Genomic DNA, 13699 nt, shown 5'->3' with positions numbered 1-13699 from the left:
TTGAACCTATTGAGCTTGGGTGAGCTCTAGGGAGTGTAGGTATGACAAGTGGTGAACGGTGAAGATGGCAGTGGGTGGCTAAGAGAGAGATAGGAAGAGAGACCGAAATTAAAGAGAAAAGAGAGAGAGAGTCAATTTTTTATATTATTTTAATAGGTTGTGAGTAAAAATAAAAATTGGGATGTGAGGTGTATTGTAAAGTGAGTTGGTATAATAGATAAAAACAAGTTTTTAGATGGTAAAATAAAACTTTTATACCATCTCCAATGCTAGTGCTCTTAGAGCATTCGTAAAGGAGAATGAAGGTGAATTTAGTCTAATAATAATAGAACAGTAGCAAAAATCATGGAATTCTTTTGTATATAATTAGCAAAAAATAGTAAGAGTTTAGAGGCACAATTTCTGGAGTAATTCTTAGGTACTCTCGGAGTATGATAAATGGTACTTCCTCCTTTTACATTTGTAGGTGCTCAAGAATTTTTGCCTTTGGCTTTGGTATTTTTGGCTTGATTGCCTAACCTTGCCTTGGCATGAATTCTTGTTGTCCCACATTGGAAAGATCTCTTTCCAATGTGGGACAACAAGAATTCATGCCAAGGCAAGGTTAGGCAATCAAGCCAAAAATACCAAAGCCAAAGGCAAAAATTCTTGAGCACCTACAACATTAATGATGATGTTTATTCATTAAATTCATAACAAGGTTTATCATGAATGTGAGAGGAGAAAATACTATTTATCATGCTCTGAGAATACCTAAATATTTTTCCAATTTTTGTTACAACTTAATAAAGTGAACCGATGTAAGTGTGATGGTGAACAATTATTTTTTTACTATTTCCAGTCAACCATTTCAATAGACGGTAACAAAAATTGTGTTAGTAAACTTATTATATAAGATATATAAGTATTAATAAATAAAAAGAATGCTTGAAAAATACTCCCTCTTAAATCTCATTAAATATAATATTTATGTCCAAATATCAAATTATGTTGTATTTATAACATGCTGAACATTTAAACTCTTTGTGTTAACCTTTCAAGCTTTCACCATTAAAGAGGATTGAGATGTTCCTAACAGCTTTTTGAAAATAAAGTTAAATTAGTTTTTCGATGATAGCAGCTGTTATTACTGCTTGGTAATTCCTATTAACTAATGTGTATTTGGTAATTCCTGTAAAAGTTTTAATCTTTTGTCTCATATTTTTATTGACTTTTGTCTTAAGTAAATAAAGTAACGGCAATAAGTTTCTTTAAAAAAACAAAAAGCAAAAAACAAACAAATAAAAACCAACCAATAAAATAAAACTACTCCCAAAAGTATATTTACTCCTTCGTATCTCTAAAAACAAAAGTGAGTAAAACTGTAAAAACAGTAAACTCCGAAAGCCAGTCATGTTAGGCCACCTGGAGCCCATCATGGAATGGCTCGGCTTAGAACTCGGAAACAGAGATGGTGACAAAAAAAAAAATAGTAAAGTGGGGGACCGTGGAGACTTTTGGTTAACCCCTGATACGCATATAAATTTTGCGGGCAGAAGCTGAGCTGTTGCTGTCTGACAATATATCTTGTTGTAGGAGGCAATAAATGCATCATTCTGGAGAGAAAGTGAGAGGCTGTGATTTTCTTAACAATAAAAAATAAAAATCAACGGTTTACTCTTTATTACACTATAGTACTATACATTATAAATTATAAATTTAATTCTCTATTCTGATTTTCTTTCGATTCTGAATTCTGATTTTAATGTAACCGATTCTCCACCAAAAAAAGGGTCCTTAATGTAACCAAAACTTGAGAAATATATTTCAGCCTAATAAGAAATGTTTTTAGGCAGCATAACTTTAGTAAGATAGAGAAAGGAACTATTCCAATATAAATAAAAATCGTGGGTTTTGTTCGAATAATATTAAAATGACTTTAGGTAATGTATGCCTTGAGAAGGATATGGAAATGAAAAATCCGTGGTAGTGTTACTTGATAAAATTCACACTAAAATTTGGAAGCTTCAAAGTGATATTGGAGTAGTATTGTTAACAAACTGGTTTTGAGCTATTCTCTTGTCAATGTTACAAGCAATCTTAGGCAAATACAACACTCTCTAGAAGTTCTTACTCTCTCAATCCTAAATTTCTCAAGTACCCCTCTAAGTATGGGGTAAAACCCTATTTATACACTCGGCCCATCCTTTCAATAGTGGGTTGCCATAGGGAATGTAAAAAGATGTTTGTTCCATCATGTGTCTTTTCCCTCTTATTGATGATGGAAATGGACTTTTGGAGTATGAAACATTATTTATTCTAGTGATTCAGCATTAAATGCGGTTTGAGTTAGGTACGGACATTCAATTATTGTGTAGGTGACTATTACTTGGGTTGCAAGCCACCTTGTCTGGCTCATCGACTAGATTTTTGGGAAGTGCCTTCTTCCTCAATTGCCTCATCAGTTGTCCTTTCTCGAGCGAGACTGCCCTGCGGTACAGTGAGCTTCATCGACTATCCTCAGCAATAAAGAAGGCCCTTCCCCATTAGAATTAGCCCCCTATTCAAATATGAGCCTTCTCTCACGTGGCTTAGGTTGGATCTGATACCTCGAGCCATTTTGTTCACCCATTGGGTCTGCCATCATAGGCCCAAGAAGCACATTTAGGGGGCCATCCCCCTACAATTTTTGTTTATGAGCTTATAAAAATTAGATTCATCAACCTTGTATATTGTTAAAAATTGTATACAATTTTACTACAAAATTGACTATTTATATCTTCGATAAATGACAAGTAATGATTGATATCTTATAAATTTATTTAAAAATTTACATAATCAAATATAAGGACACATTTTCAACACACACAAACATGCATTAATCGAGCCTTAAATTCAATAGCACATTGTAAGGACACGATTTTTGTAACGAACCATAACAGTATTGGGTTCGCACGTAAAAAGGCCCAAACAATATCATTTGTAGAGCATGAGTTTGAAAGGCTAGGTCTTGGTCACCAGGCGGTGGGTTTTTCGTGATATCCATACATGGTTAAGTCGTCTTCGCCCCTGGAGTCTTTCTCCTGGAGGCGGGCTGGGAGGCTCTGGTTTTTGGCCATTTTTCCCAACCCTTTTTCCTGATTGTTCCCTTCCCCTTTTATACTAGCCTGTGTTTTTTTATCCTCCGTCCACGTGTAGGATCGACATTCCAAGACTGATACTTGTCCCATCAGCCCATACCCAGAGTGGTTGGGGGTGGTTGTAAAAACTGGAAGGTATGGCTCTGTCAGGTGCAGAGTATTGAATGACAGTAAAGGCAGCTTTCCCTGGTCGTTATTCCTTCCAGCATACCCTTTTCCATTGGCGCAGATATTTTAGATTTTTCCCAAGTTATTTCTATACCATTTTTGCCCTTTCTTTTTATGGGACCTCGGACATGCCGAGGACTGAGTCGTCCTCGGCTGTGTCCCAAGGCCATTTTGTACTTGTTTTAATGATCCTGAGCTATAACCCTTTTCGACTCGAGCCTTGGGCCCCAATGAATAAATGGGATTGGCCCACGAATTGTTGGGCCCCACAATAACCCTTCAAAACCCTACTGTCCGACCTCTTGGTTGGAGAGGAGGGTTTTGATAATACCTAGCCTTTATTATGGCTTGTTTAGCTCAGCCTCTTTATTAATGTTGGCGTTTCTTTATCTGCTCAGGAAACGTACCGGTCTACGAGACATTCCTTTGAATTCATTCACAACGCGTTCCTGCCGTTTGGTTTATCCAAAACGCGCCTTTAATGACTTACATTTACGAGACTATTTAATTTCGATGGTTTGTTGACGACGCGGGGAAGTGGTACGGGTACATTCTCGTTTACCAATTTTCTTGGAAATCTGGATCGATTAAATACCTTCCGTTCCACCCTTCGTATAAAAAGGGAGGCAAGAGGATATTTCTCTCATACAGAGACCCTTTCAATCCCTCTGAAGTCTGAAACCTTTAGCTTTCTCCAGAGTTTACTTTATTCACTAGTTGTATCCTAGCTCGTGATACACTCGAGATAAGAGAAAATAATGAAAGAACCATACCCCACCCAGAAACTCCACATTCTTACAAAGCTTAAAATGGCTCGGTCAGAGCAAGAATGGGGGAGACTCAAAATCTTTTTTACCCTCCTCTCAGCCAAAATCCGAAGCAGGGGCTCGTCACGTCAAACATTCGGCGTGACTAAGTTGAGGTCACCTATTATCAGTACCAGCAGCTCTCTCATGAGCATAACTAATATGGTACCAGCGTGTTAGGAGTCAGGACTGAGGCAGGGACTAAGTGCCCCTGCTTCTTCCTCTCTTCGCTCACTGGTGTCTCCTTTTGCCTCTCTTTCTTCGTCTTTCCACCACCAAATCCATCCTGTTACTTTTCCTTCTCCCTCATTTGCTCATCTTTCTTTCCTTTCATCTCCTCCCTCTTCTTCTCCTCCTTCTTTTCATTCATCTTCTCCATCTTCTTCTGGAGAAGGTCCTTCTCTTAATATGGGCGCTACTGGGGCAGAGTTTGGAGGGATTTCGGAGGCGAGTTTAAAAAGGCATCTGACTGTTTATTTGTCTGCATTGTTGTTGTTGTTTTTTTTTTTTATTATTGTTTTGGTGATCCACCTTTTGTATAGGCTTGTTTAAGCCCCTCTTTGTACGTTGTAATACATCTTTATATTAATAAAAATTGTTACTACTTTACTTCGCATGTTCTATCTCTATATTTCCGAAATGATAACGCGATGAATAGACGTACAATCTTGTGAATTCTTTTTACTTTTAAACTTTGACCGACGTCTAGGACCAAAGTCCTAGTTAATAAAAAGATCTTGCTCTGTGTTTATAGAAACAATCCGGCTTAATAATACTGAATCGAACAGGTGATACTTAGAGCTGAAACTTCTATTAGGCAGAAAAAGAAAGGACATTATGATAAGCTTACTGAGTCAGCCTGGCGCAATACCGCCGACCTTAGAGTACAATACTTGGGGCCGTAATCCCTTATCAAAGAGAAAGGCGCTATTATGAACTTGCAAGTGCTCTTCGGCACAATAATATAGCATTGAATTAATGACACCTGGGGTCAAAATATTTGCTAAGGGAAAGATATTATCATAACTTTAATAGAGTTGTTTGGCACGACAACGCCGACCTGCGAAAACAACACTTACCCCAAAAATAGCCGAGACGACAACTGAATGCTCGATACGGTGTAGGAAGTAACCATCCGAAGACATATCACCTGCAAAATGAACAGCCTCTCTAGGTTGCTGAATAGTGGGGCGTTTCACCATCTTCTTAACACTTTTAATAGCTTTAACCTTTTATAGTATTTGAGCCGAGGACTGAGTAACTTAGAATTTTTATTGAGTAGCCGACCTTACGAAACTCAGTTTTCTCATCCAAGTAGTTGGTTACCCCATAGGTTTAAGTCCGAGGACCATACAATACCTTGGTTCTATCCAAAACTCAGTTTTCTCATCCAAGTAGTTGGTTTCCCCATAGGTTTGAGTCCGAGGACCATACAATACATTGGTTCTGTCCAAAACTCAGTTTTCTCATCTAAGTAGTTGGTTTCCCCATAGGTTTGAGTTCGAGGACCCATACAATACCTTGGTTCTGTCCAAAACTCAGTTTTCTCATCAAAGTAGTTGGTTTCCCCATAGGTTTGAGTCCGAGGACCATACAATACCTTAGTTCTGTCCAAAACTCAGTTTTCTCATCCAAGTAGTTGGTTTCCCCATAGGTTTGAGTCCGAGGACCATACAATACCTTGGTTCTGTCAAAAGCTCAGTTTTCTCATCCAAGTAGTTGGTTTCCCCATAGGTTTGAGTCCGAGGACCATACAATACCTTGGTTCTGTCCAAAACTCAGTTTTCTCATCTAAGTAGTTGGTTTCCCCATAGGTTTGAGTCCGAGGAGTAGTTGGTTTCCCTATAGGTTTGAGTCCGAGGACCATACAATACCTTGGTTTTGTCCAAAACTCAGTTTTCTCATCTAAGTAGTTGGTTTCCCCATAGGTTTGAGTCCGAGGACCATACAATACCTTGGTTCTGTCCAAAACTCAGTTTTGATAAGTAGTTGGGGGAATTATTCCCTCGGCTTGGCGTAGGACCTTGGTTTAAAGGGACCAGCTCCTCGGCCAAGCCCTTGGAACCATCCGTGCTATTGACGCTACAAAGCGCAGCCCCTAGTGAAGAAACGTAGCCCCTAGTGGGATTTTACTCTAAAACACTATATCCAACTACTGAAAATGATGTGAAGGATGGTATCAACCCACCACCAGTGCCAAGACACAAGCCTTTCCCACAGACGGCGCCAATTGTAAGGACACGATTTTTGTAACGAACCGTAACAGTATTGGGTTCGCACGTAAAAAGACCCAAACAATATCATTTGTAGAGCATAGGTTTGAAAGGCTAGTCCTTGGTCACCAGGCGGTGGGTTTTTCGTGATATTCATACATGGTTAAGTCATCTTCGCCCCTGGAGTCTTTCTCCTGGAGGCGGGCTGGGAGGCTCTGGTTTTTGGCCATTTTTCCCAACTCTTTTTCCTGATTGTTCCCTTCCTCTTTTATACTAGCCTGTGTTTTTTTATCCTTCGTCCACGTGTAGGATCAACATTCCAAGACTGATACTTGTCCCATCAGCCCATACCCAGAGTGGTTGGGGGTGGTTGTAAAAGCTGGAGGGTATGGCTCTGTCAGGTGCAGAGTATTGAATGGCAGTAAAGGCAGCTTTCCCTGGTCGTTATTCCTTCCAGCATACTCTTTTCCATTGGCGCAGATATTTTAGATTTTTCCCAAGTTGTTTCTGTACCATTTTTGCCCTTTTTTTTTATGGGACCTCGGACATGCCGAGGACTGAGTCGTCCTCGGCTGTGTCCCAAGGCCATTTTGTACTTGTTTTAATGATCCTGGGCTATAACCCTTTTCGGCTCGGGCCTTGGGCCCCAATGAATAAATGGGATTGGCCCACGAATTGTTGGGCCCCACACACATTATTATGTTAGAGTCTGGCCTGTTTAATAATCAAACCTAAATTTAGGCTAAAACTTAGCTCATTTGTTAAAATAATGAACACCAACAAGTTTTTTCTCGAGCCAAGCCAGCTTAGTTCTTTTACAACCCTAGTTTTTTTTTTTTTGTAAATAATATAGTTTTAATGGATAAAATTGTATGCGATCATATAATGGCTATCAATTTAAAGGGAAATTATTACAAGACCACTATAAGATTGTTATGCTATATAGTCTTGAATGTTAGACAATTATATATATATATATATATATTTATAAAACAAGCATAGCTGAAACAAGGATGTTTAAGGAGGATAAATAGAAATACAATAAAAGATAATACATGAAATAAATAAACTTGTTTAAAGATAGGAGTAACTCCTATCAAGGAAAAGATGAGGGGAATTGCTTGATATGGGTTGATCACATGCAAATATGAGTGATTGATGCAACAATAACAAAAAAGTGATTTAATTCAAGCGAAGTGAAGAGACAAACATATAAAAACCTAAAATAACACTAAAAAAAAAAAAAAAAAAACCTTTTAGCTTAACTACTTTTTGAGAAACAATTAGAATGTAATTTAACTAAAAATATGGCTTGTGTACAATGCATCTATGTACTGGACATGATATGATGTATACACGTATGTTTAAATCATATTGTATCCAATATATAGATGCACTAGAAACAAGTTTCACCCATTAACTAATACTTCTAAGGTTTCCAATGGTGATATTTGGGATTAATCTTGCACTAATATATAAATGGTACGTTGTCAATAAAAAAAAGAAAAAAAGAAAGATTTGGGCCTCAATTAAAAAACCAAAAAAGAATACATATAGTAGTAATATTTTATTTATATATTTTTGTTTGAGTGTCGGAAGGGTGACGCGGAACACGACGTACCTCCAGACGGAGGGTTATTTGTCTCCGTCATAATATCCTCCGAACCAAAAATGAGGCACTATTTTAATAGGGATAGGGTAGGTGTAATGTAACCCTCAATAATTAGGTATTGCCGTAATGTAACGGTGTGATGGGCTGGTGTGTCTGTAATTGCTTTGCGGGAACACTGAACAGTGAACCCGTGTGTGTTTTGGTTATTCTTCTGACACTTTCTAAAATGAAATATCAATTTTGTCGGTGGCATTGCCTTTCTTGTTTTTTTTCATCTCTGGTCATAGCTTGCCATTTTGCCTTGCCTTCTAGTAACTCCAAAGCCCTCTTCATCATATGACTTTTTATGCCACCTTTCGTTTTCTTTATATCCTTTTTCTTTGATTACGTGACATTAGGGGGAGGGGTATCCTTGACTTTTTTCGGGCTTGATAGGCTGAAAATCGAGCCCCAAAAATGTTCCTTGCGTTCTTTGGGTTTTTATATCCTTTTACAATAACTTTTTTTTTTTATCATTTTAAAATAAGCTTTCTCTTTATCTCCCTCAATAATACATGTGATATTATTATTCATTACCATCACATGACATGGAATCGATGAGTCTACATTGAATACCTCTTTTTTTAGCTTTAAAAAAAAAAAAAAACTTTCCTCTTTATACATTAATTTACCATAATCTTATAACTTAAATTTGTTTAATGGCCCATATATTATAAAGTTGTTATCAATTTTTTTTTTTTTTTTTTTGGGTCAAGTAAGAAGTACTACTTGTCAAAAAAATGGACCACACCCAAGTGAGAATAGATGAAAAATCAATTATGTATTTGTCTTTTAGAAGAAGATCATATGTATTTAGATTTTTAAGGGATCTAGTAGTTCTTCGATCTTTTAAAAGATTTTACGTTTGTAAGTTGCTTTCCTTTGTAATTGTGATCTTGTTAATCATGTATTAGTTAAGTTAGATGCAAATTTTTAAGTGTTTGTTTATGTGTGGTCTGATTTCTTGCTTGCTTTGAATCAATTTAGTGTATAAATTGAATTGTAGCCTTCAAATTCAAATTTTCACATTGAGCTGGTCACGACACCTTAACTACTACTCTGAACGACTTGAAAACATTAACAAGAGACTAATACTAATCTATAATTGATTTTAACCCCCAAAAAAAAAAATCTATAATTGATTTATACTCAAACTCAAACTCAAACAGACTCAAATGGGAAAGAAGAAGGCTACACTGATGCATGCCCACTGATTCTACTATCCATGGAAGAAAAATAACGTATAGAGATCGGCTCTCATTGTCAAAGTTTTTGGAACAACCACTGGTTTCATATATCTAAACTTCAAAGTTACGGACCATTTGGATTTTGGAACCCGCAATGGTATCTTCAGTGTATCAGTCACGGACAACTGGACAAGACTTCTTCATTGTCATATTCAAGCGAAGTGAGAATTTTTGGGTTTTTATATCCTTTTACAATAACTTTTTTTTTTTATCATTTTAAAATAAGCTTTCTCTTTATCTCCCTCAATAATACATGTGATATTATTATTCATTACCATCACATGACATGGAATCGATGAGTCTACATTGAATACCTCTTTTTTTAGCTTTAAAAAAAAAAAAAAACTTTCCTCTTTATACATTAATTTACCATAATCTTATAACTTAAATTTGTTTAATGGCCCATATATTATAAAGTTGTTATCAATTTTTTTTTTTTTTTTTTTGGGTCAAGTAAGAAGTACTACTTGTCAAAAAAATGGACCACACCCAAGTGAGAATAGATGAAAAATCAATTATGTATTTGTCTTTTAGAAGAAGATCATATGTATTTAGATTTTTAAGGGATCTAGTAGTTCTTCGATCTTTTAAAAGATTTTACGTTTGTAAGTTGCTTTCCTTTGTAATTGTGATCTTGTTAATCATGTATTAGTTAAGTTAGATGCAAATTTTTAAGTGTTTGTTTATGTGTGGTCTGATTTCTTGCTTGCTTTGAATCAATTTAGTGTATAAATTGAATTGTAGCCTTCAAATTCAAATTTTCACATTGAGCTGGTCACGACACCTTAACTACTACTCTGAACGACTTGAAAACATTAACAAGAGACTAATACTAATCTATAATTGATTTTAACCCCCAAAAAAAAAAATCTATAATTGATTTATACTCAAACTCAAACTCAAACAGACTCAAATGGGAAAGAAGAAGGCTACACTGATGCATGCCCACTGATTCTACTATCCATGGAAGAAAAATAACGTATAGAGATCGGCTCTCATTGTCAAAGTTTTTGGAACAACCACTGGTTTCATATATCTAAACTTCAAAGTTACGGACCATTTGGATTTTGGAACCCGCAATGGTATCTTCAGTGTATCAGTCACGGACAACTGGACAAGACTTCTTCATTGTCATATTCAAGCGAAGTGAGAATTATTGCAAGGTTATTCATGCAGGCCATGGTTTATTGTCCGACAATTGACTATAAACTATGGCACCTCTTTTTTGTAGTGTCATTATCTAACTTGGCTTTAGACCATTGGAGGCAAAGATTTTCCACCAACTGCGGTTTGGAGCAGTGGTTAATGACTATGCTATGGTTTAGTTAATGACTTCTAATGTGATGTAATTAGATAGCAGCATGTTTTGATCTACGAAAACAACAATTGCACAATCCAAGGTAGGAGTGTTAATTGGATCATATAACGTGTCGAAACATGAGTATTGTACGGCACCGAGATCCCAGGCCCATACAGGCCCTGGACCCAGTCCCATATCGACCTTGGGCGCAGGCCCATACAGGCCCTGGGTCCAATCCCATATCGGCCTTGGGCACAGGCCCAGCAGAAAGGTCCAGTTATCCTGCGCCCTTCTTGAAGCTTCCTTAATGTACAGACAAGTGTAGGGTATTGAATTCCAAGAGGTGATCGGTCAAACGTTCCCGGTCAAGTATATGAACCGTTCCCGAGAAAATGTGATATGCACAGGAAACTAAGTTGCCGAACATAATCGGTCAAGATGGAACCAAGTTCTAAGATCATAAATGCTGCACCGCCCTCTCACCTAAACATCCACTTTAATCAGATAATATTGGACCTTCAGTAGCACTAACGGTGGCTGTAATCATAATCTCCCCACTAACCTTGGCTATAAATAGAAGAAAGTTGGGAGAAGAAGGGGTTCAGAAAAATTGAGGGAAAACAGTCAAGGAGAGAGTATCAACTGAGTGTTACTTTGAGTCTCTCTGCCGAGAACGACCCATTGTAGGAAATCCTCAAGCCCACTACAAATAAATTGTGAGCCCAAGTGATCTAAGGCCCAGAAGTCTTATACTTGGTTCTTACAAGTATTTAAATACATATTTAAATCTTAACTTGACTCATTAAATAATCATTTAAAACCTCTCAATCATGGTTTCAAAAACCAGACCGGTTGCTTCAATCAAACAGAATCGGTCTGGTAAAAATTGGCGGTGCAACAATAAAAATTGTTGACTCAACCGGTAAAAAAAGAAAATCGGACATATTTTTGGTTTTTTTACCGTTTCGGTTTTTAAAACCATGCTTTCAATCTTAACACAACTCATTAAGTGGGTTGATATATATGACTTGACTCATTTAAAACTCGTTTTTTTCTTTAGGTAAAAGGGTTAGAGAGTTTAGAGTTTCAATGAGGAATTCATCAATATAAGTATATAACCATTCAAATTCTTTTAATTAATTAAATATACTTAGAATTCAAATTTATATAAAATAAAAATGACATTTATTTATAATTGCAAGTTAAGTAGGCTAACACATGACCGAGATTGGCCCATTTATTAAATGTGTGAAAGTGTGACACAAATCTATTTACACCAAGCACTAACTTGCAAAACACCGAGTCACATTCGCAAGTTGTGTCAAATATTGACACTCCTAATATAAGGAGTAGAGAAATCACAAGATAACATCTTGCTAATCCCTTTTGACTCACATTTAGAGGGTACGGTGTCAAATATATGTTAAATTGTCTTTGAGGATAAGTGGGTTTGAGATAGTATTATAAAATCCAATTTGTATGAAATTTTTCATTAATAGGAATGTTTTATTTTCTAAGATTATATGAACATAAGTTATTATGAATTCATTTAATGAATATTCGAAATGCCACTATATGTGATTTAAATACAAAGAGATAAGAAATTTCCCCCTTAAGCCAACTATGTAACTCAATTTACATTTTTTGGTGTTTCCAATTGAGATATCCAAGTTCAAAATGCCCCTCCCTCAACTATCAAATTATTATTATTTAAAAAAAAAAAATCTCATTGAGATAGATTTAATGGAAATGGATCATTTAAAGTATAAGTCTTAACCATTTACTAAAATACATATTCCATGGAACTAGATTTCCAAGAGTAAAAGACCAATCAAAGAATTAAATTGGGCACTCAATGGTATGCAGTGATAATAGAGTGCCAATTAATTATTTTGACTTTATTTCACTATAGATATTTCATGAAGGGCTTAAATGCAGTTTTAAATAGTTAAGGGATATCTTGTACAATTAAATATATCCTAGAGTACTAGTGCAATTATATTTTTATACTAGAGTACAATAAAATTAATGAAAAATTTTGGTTTAGGTTTGAGATAAGATGAGTCTAAAGTCCATTACAACCGAGATTTATTTTTCCTTTGGTAATATCTCGAGCTATGTATTTAAACACCCACAGGGTGTGCTCAACCAACATATATATAGTGTTGTTCTTCTAAAAAAAAAACATATAATGTTGTGATCAAAATTGAATTTTATTGAGAGAAAAACTCCCTAGAGCAATGAAGAAGAGAAAATTCGTATTTTTCTCATTTACTTACAAGCAAAGTGTTTCAACTTTCAAGAATTTTTTTTGGATTTTCTGTTTAGAAGCTTCAAAGCTGTGTCAGTGTTTTTATCTATATTTTAAGATGGAATAATTACACTTAACTCTTTTGTGATTCGGACGTTTGCACGTCTTTATCTATGGTTTGGAAAGTATTACTCTACTTACTCACGATTTGTTTTGTAATGCAACCATAGCCAACCTTATTGTAAAATGTTAAAAACACATAAAATTAAAGGACACGGGATGCTTTTTGAAGGAGAAAGAAACCTTTGGGTACGCAATCAATCAAATTCTTGGTCAAATATTCTTCTATCATTTTCTCATTCATACCTACTTCTGCAGTGTCATTTCAAAGAATTTGCCTAGAAATAACATTGGTAAAGTAGCTGAACTTATTAGTTTGATTAGCACCATTTTTAAAAAGTTTCTCTTCAATTAATCTACCTTTTAATGTTCTGTAGCAGTCTAGCTCCTTGTATACGCTAAGACACAATAAATTTCATCTTGTTCTGAGTCTCTTTTCTCTCAGTGAGCTAGTAGGCATGGATTTCATTGAGAATTGAACGAGTTATTCTAGAAGGGAGTAGTTATTTGTCATATATGCGTGCTCACATGAAATTTGCTCATAACTAACTTCAGTTTGATTAGAAGTTTATATGATTGATTGGGCTAAATTATAGATGACTCGACCAATATGTACTAGGTCCCACGACATTATTCATACATTTAAAAATTATTTTGTTATAGTGTTTTCAGTAATAAGCGATATTCAAACACATCCATAGAGTGGGTTTGGATAGCAACGAATTTGCGTTGCTATCCGCGTCTTCATTTCTTTGGATGGATCTTGTGCACTATTCATGGGATCCGCAAGTATCTCTTTCAGCAAATATAACTTCTAAAATGGG

The sequence above is a fragment of the Quercus lobata genome, chromosome 1 (genome assembly GCF_001633185.2).
Source record: "Quercus lobata isolate SW786 chromosome 1, ValleyOak3.0 Primary Assembly, whole genome shotgun sequence".
In the NCBI taxonomy this organism is placed as follows: domain Eukaryota; kingdom Viridiplantae; phylum Streptophyta; class Magnoliopsida; order Fagales; family Fagaceae; genus Quercus; species Quercus lobata.
The sequence above is the reverse complement of the archived record's forward strand: the minus strand, read 5'-3'. Positions refer to the sequence as shown.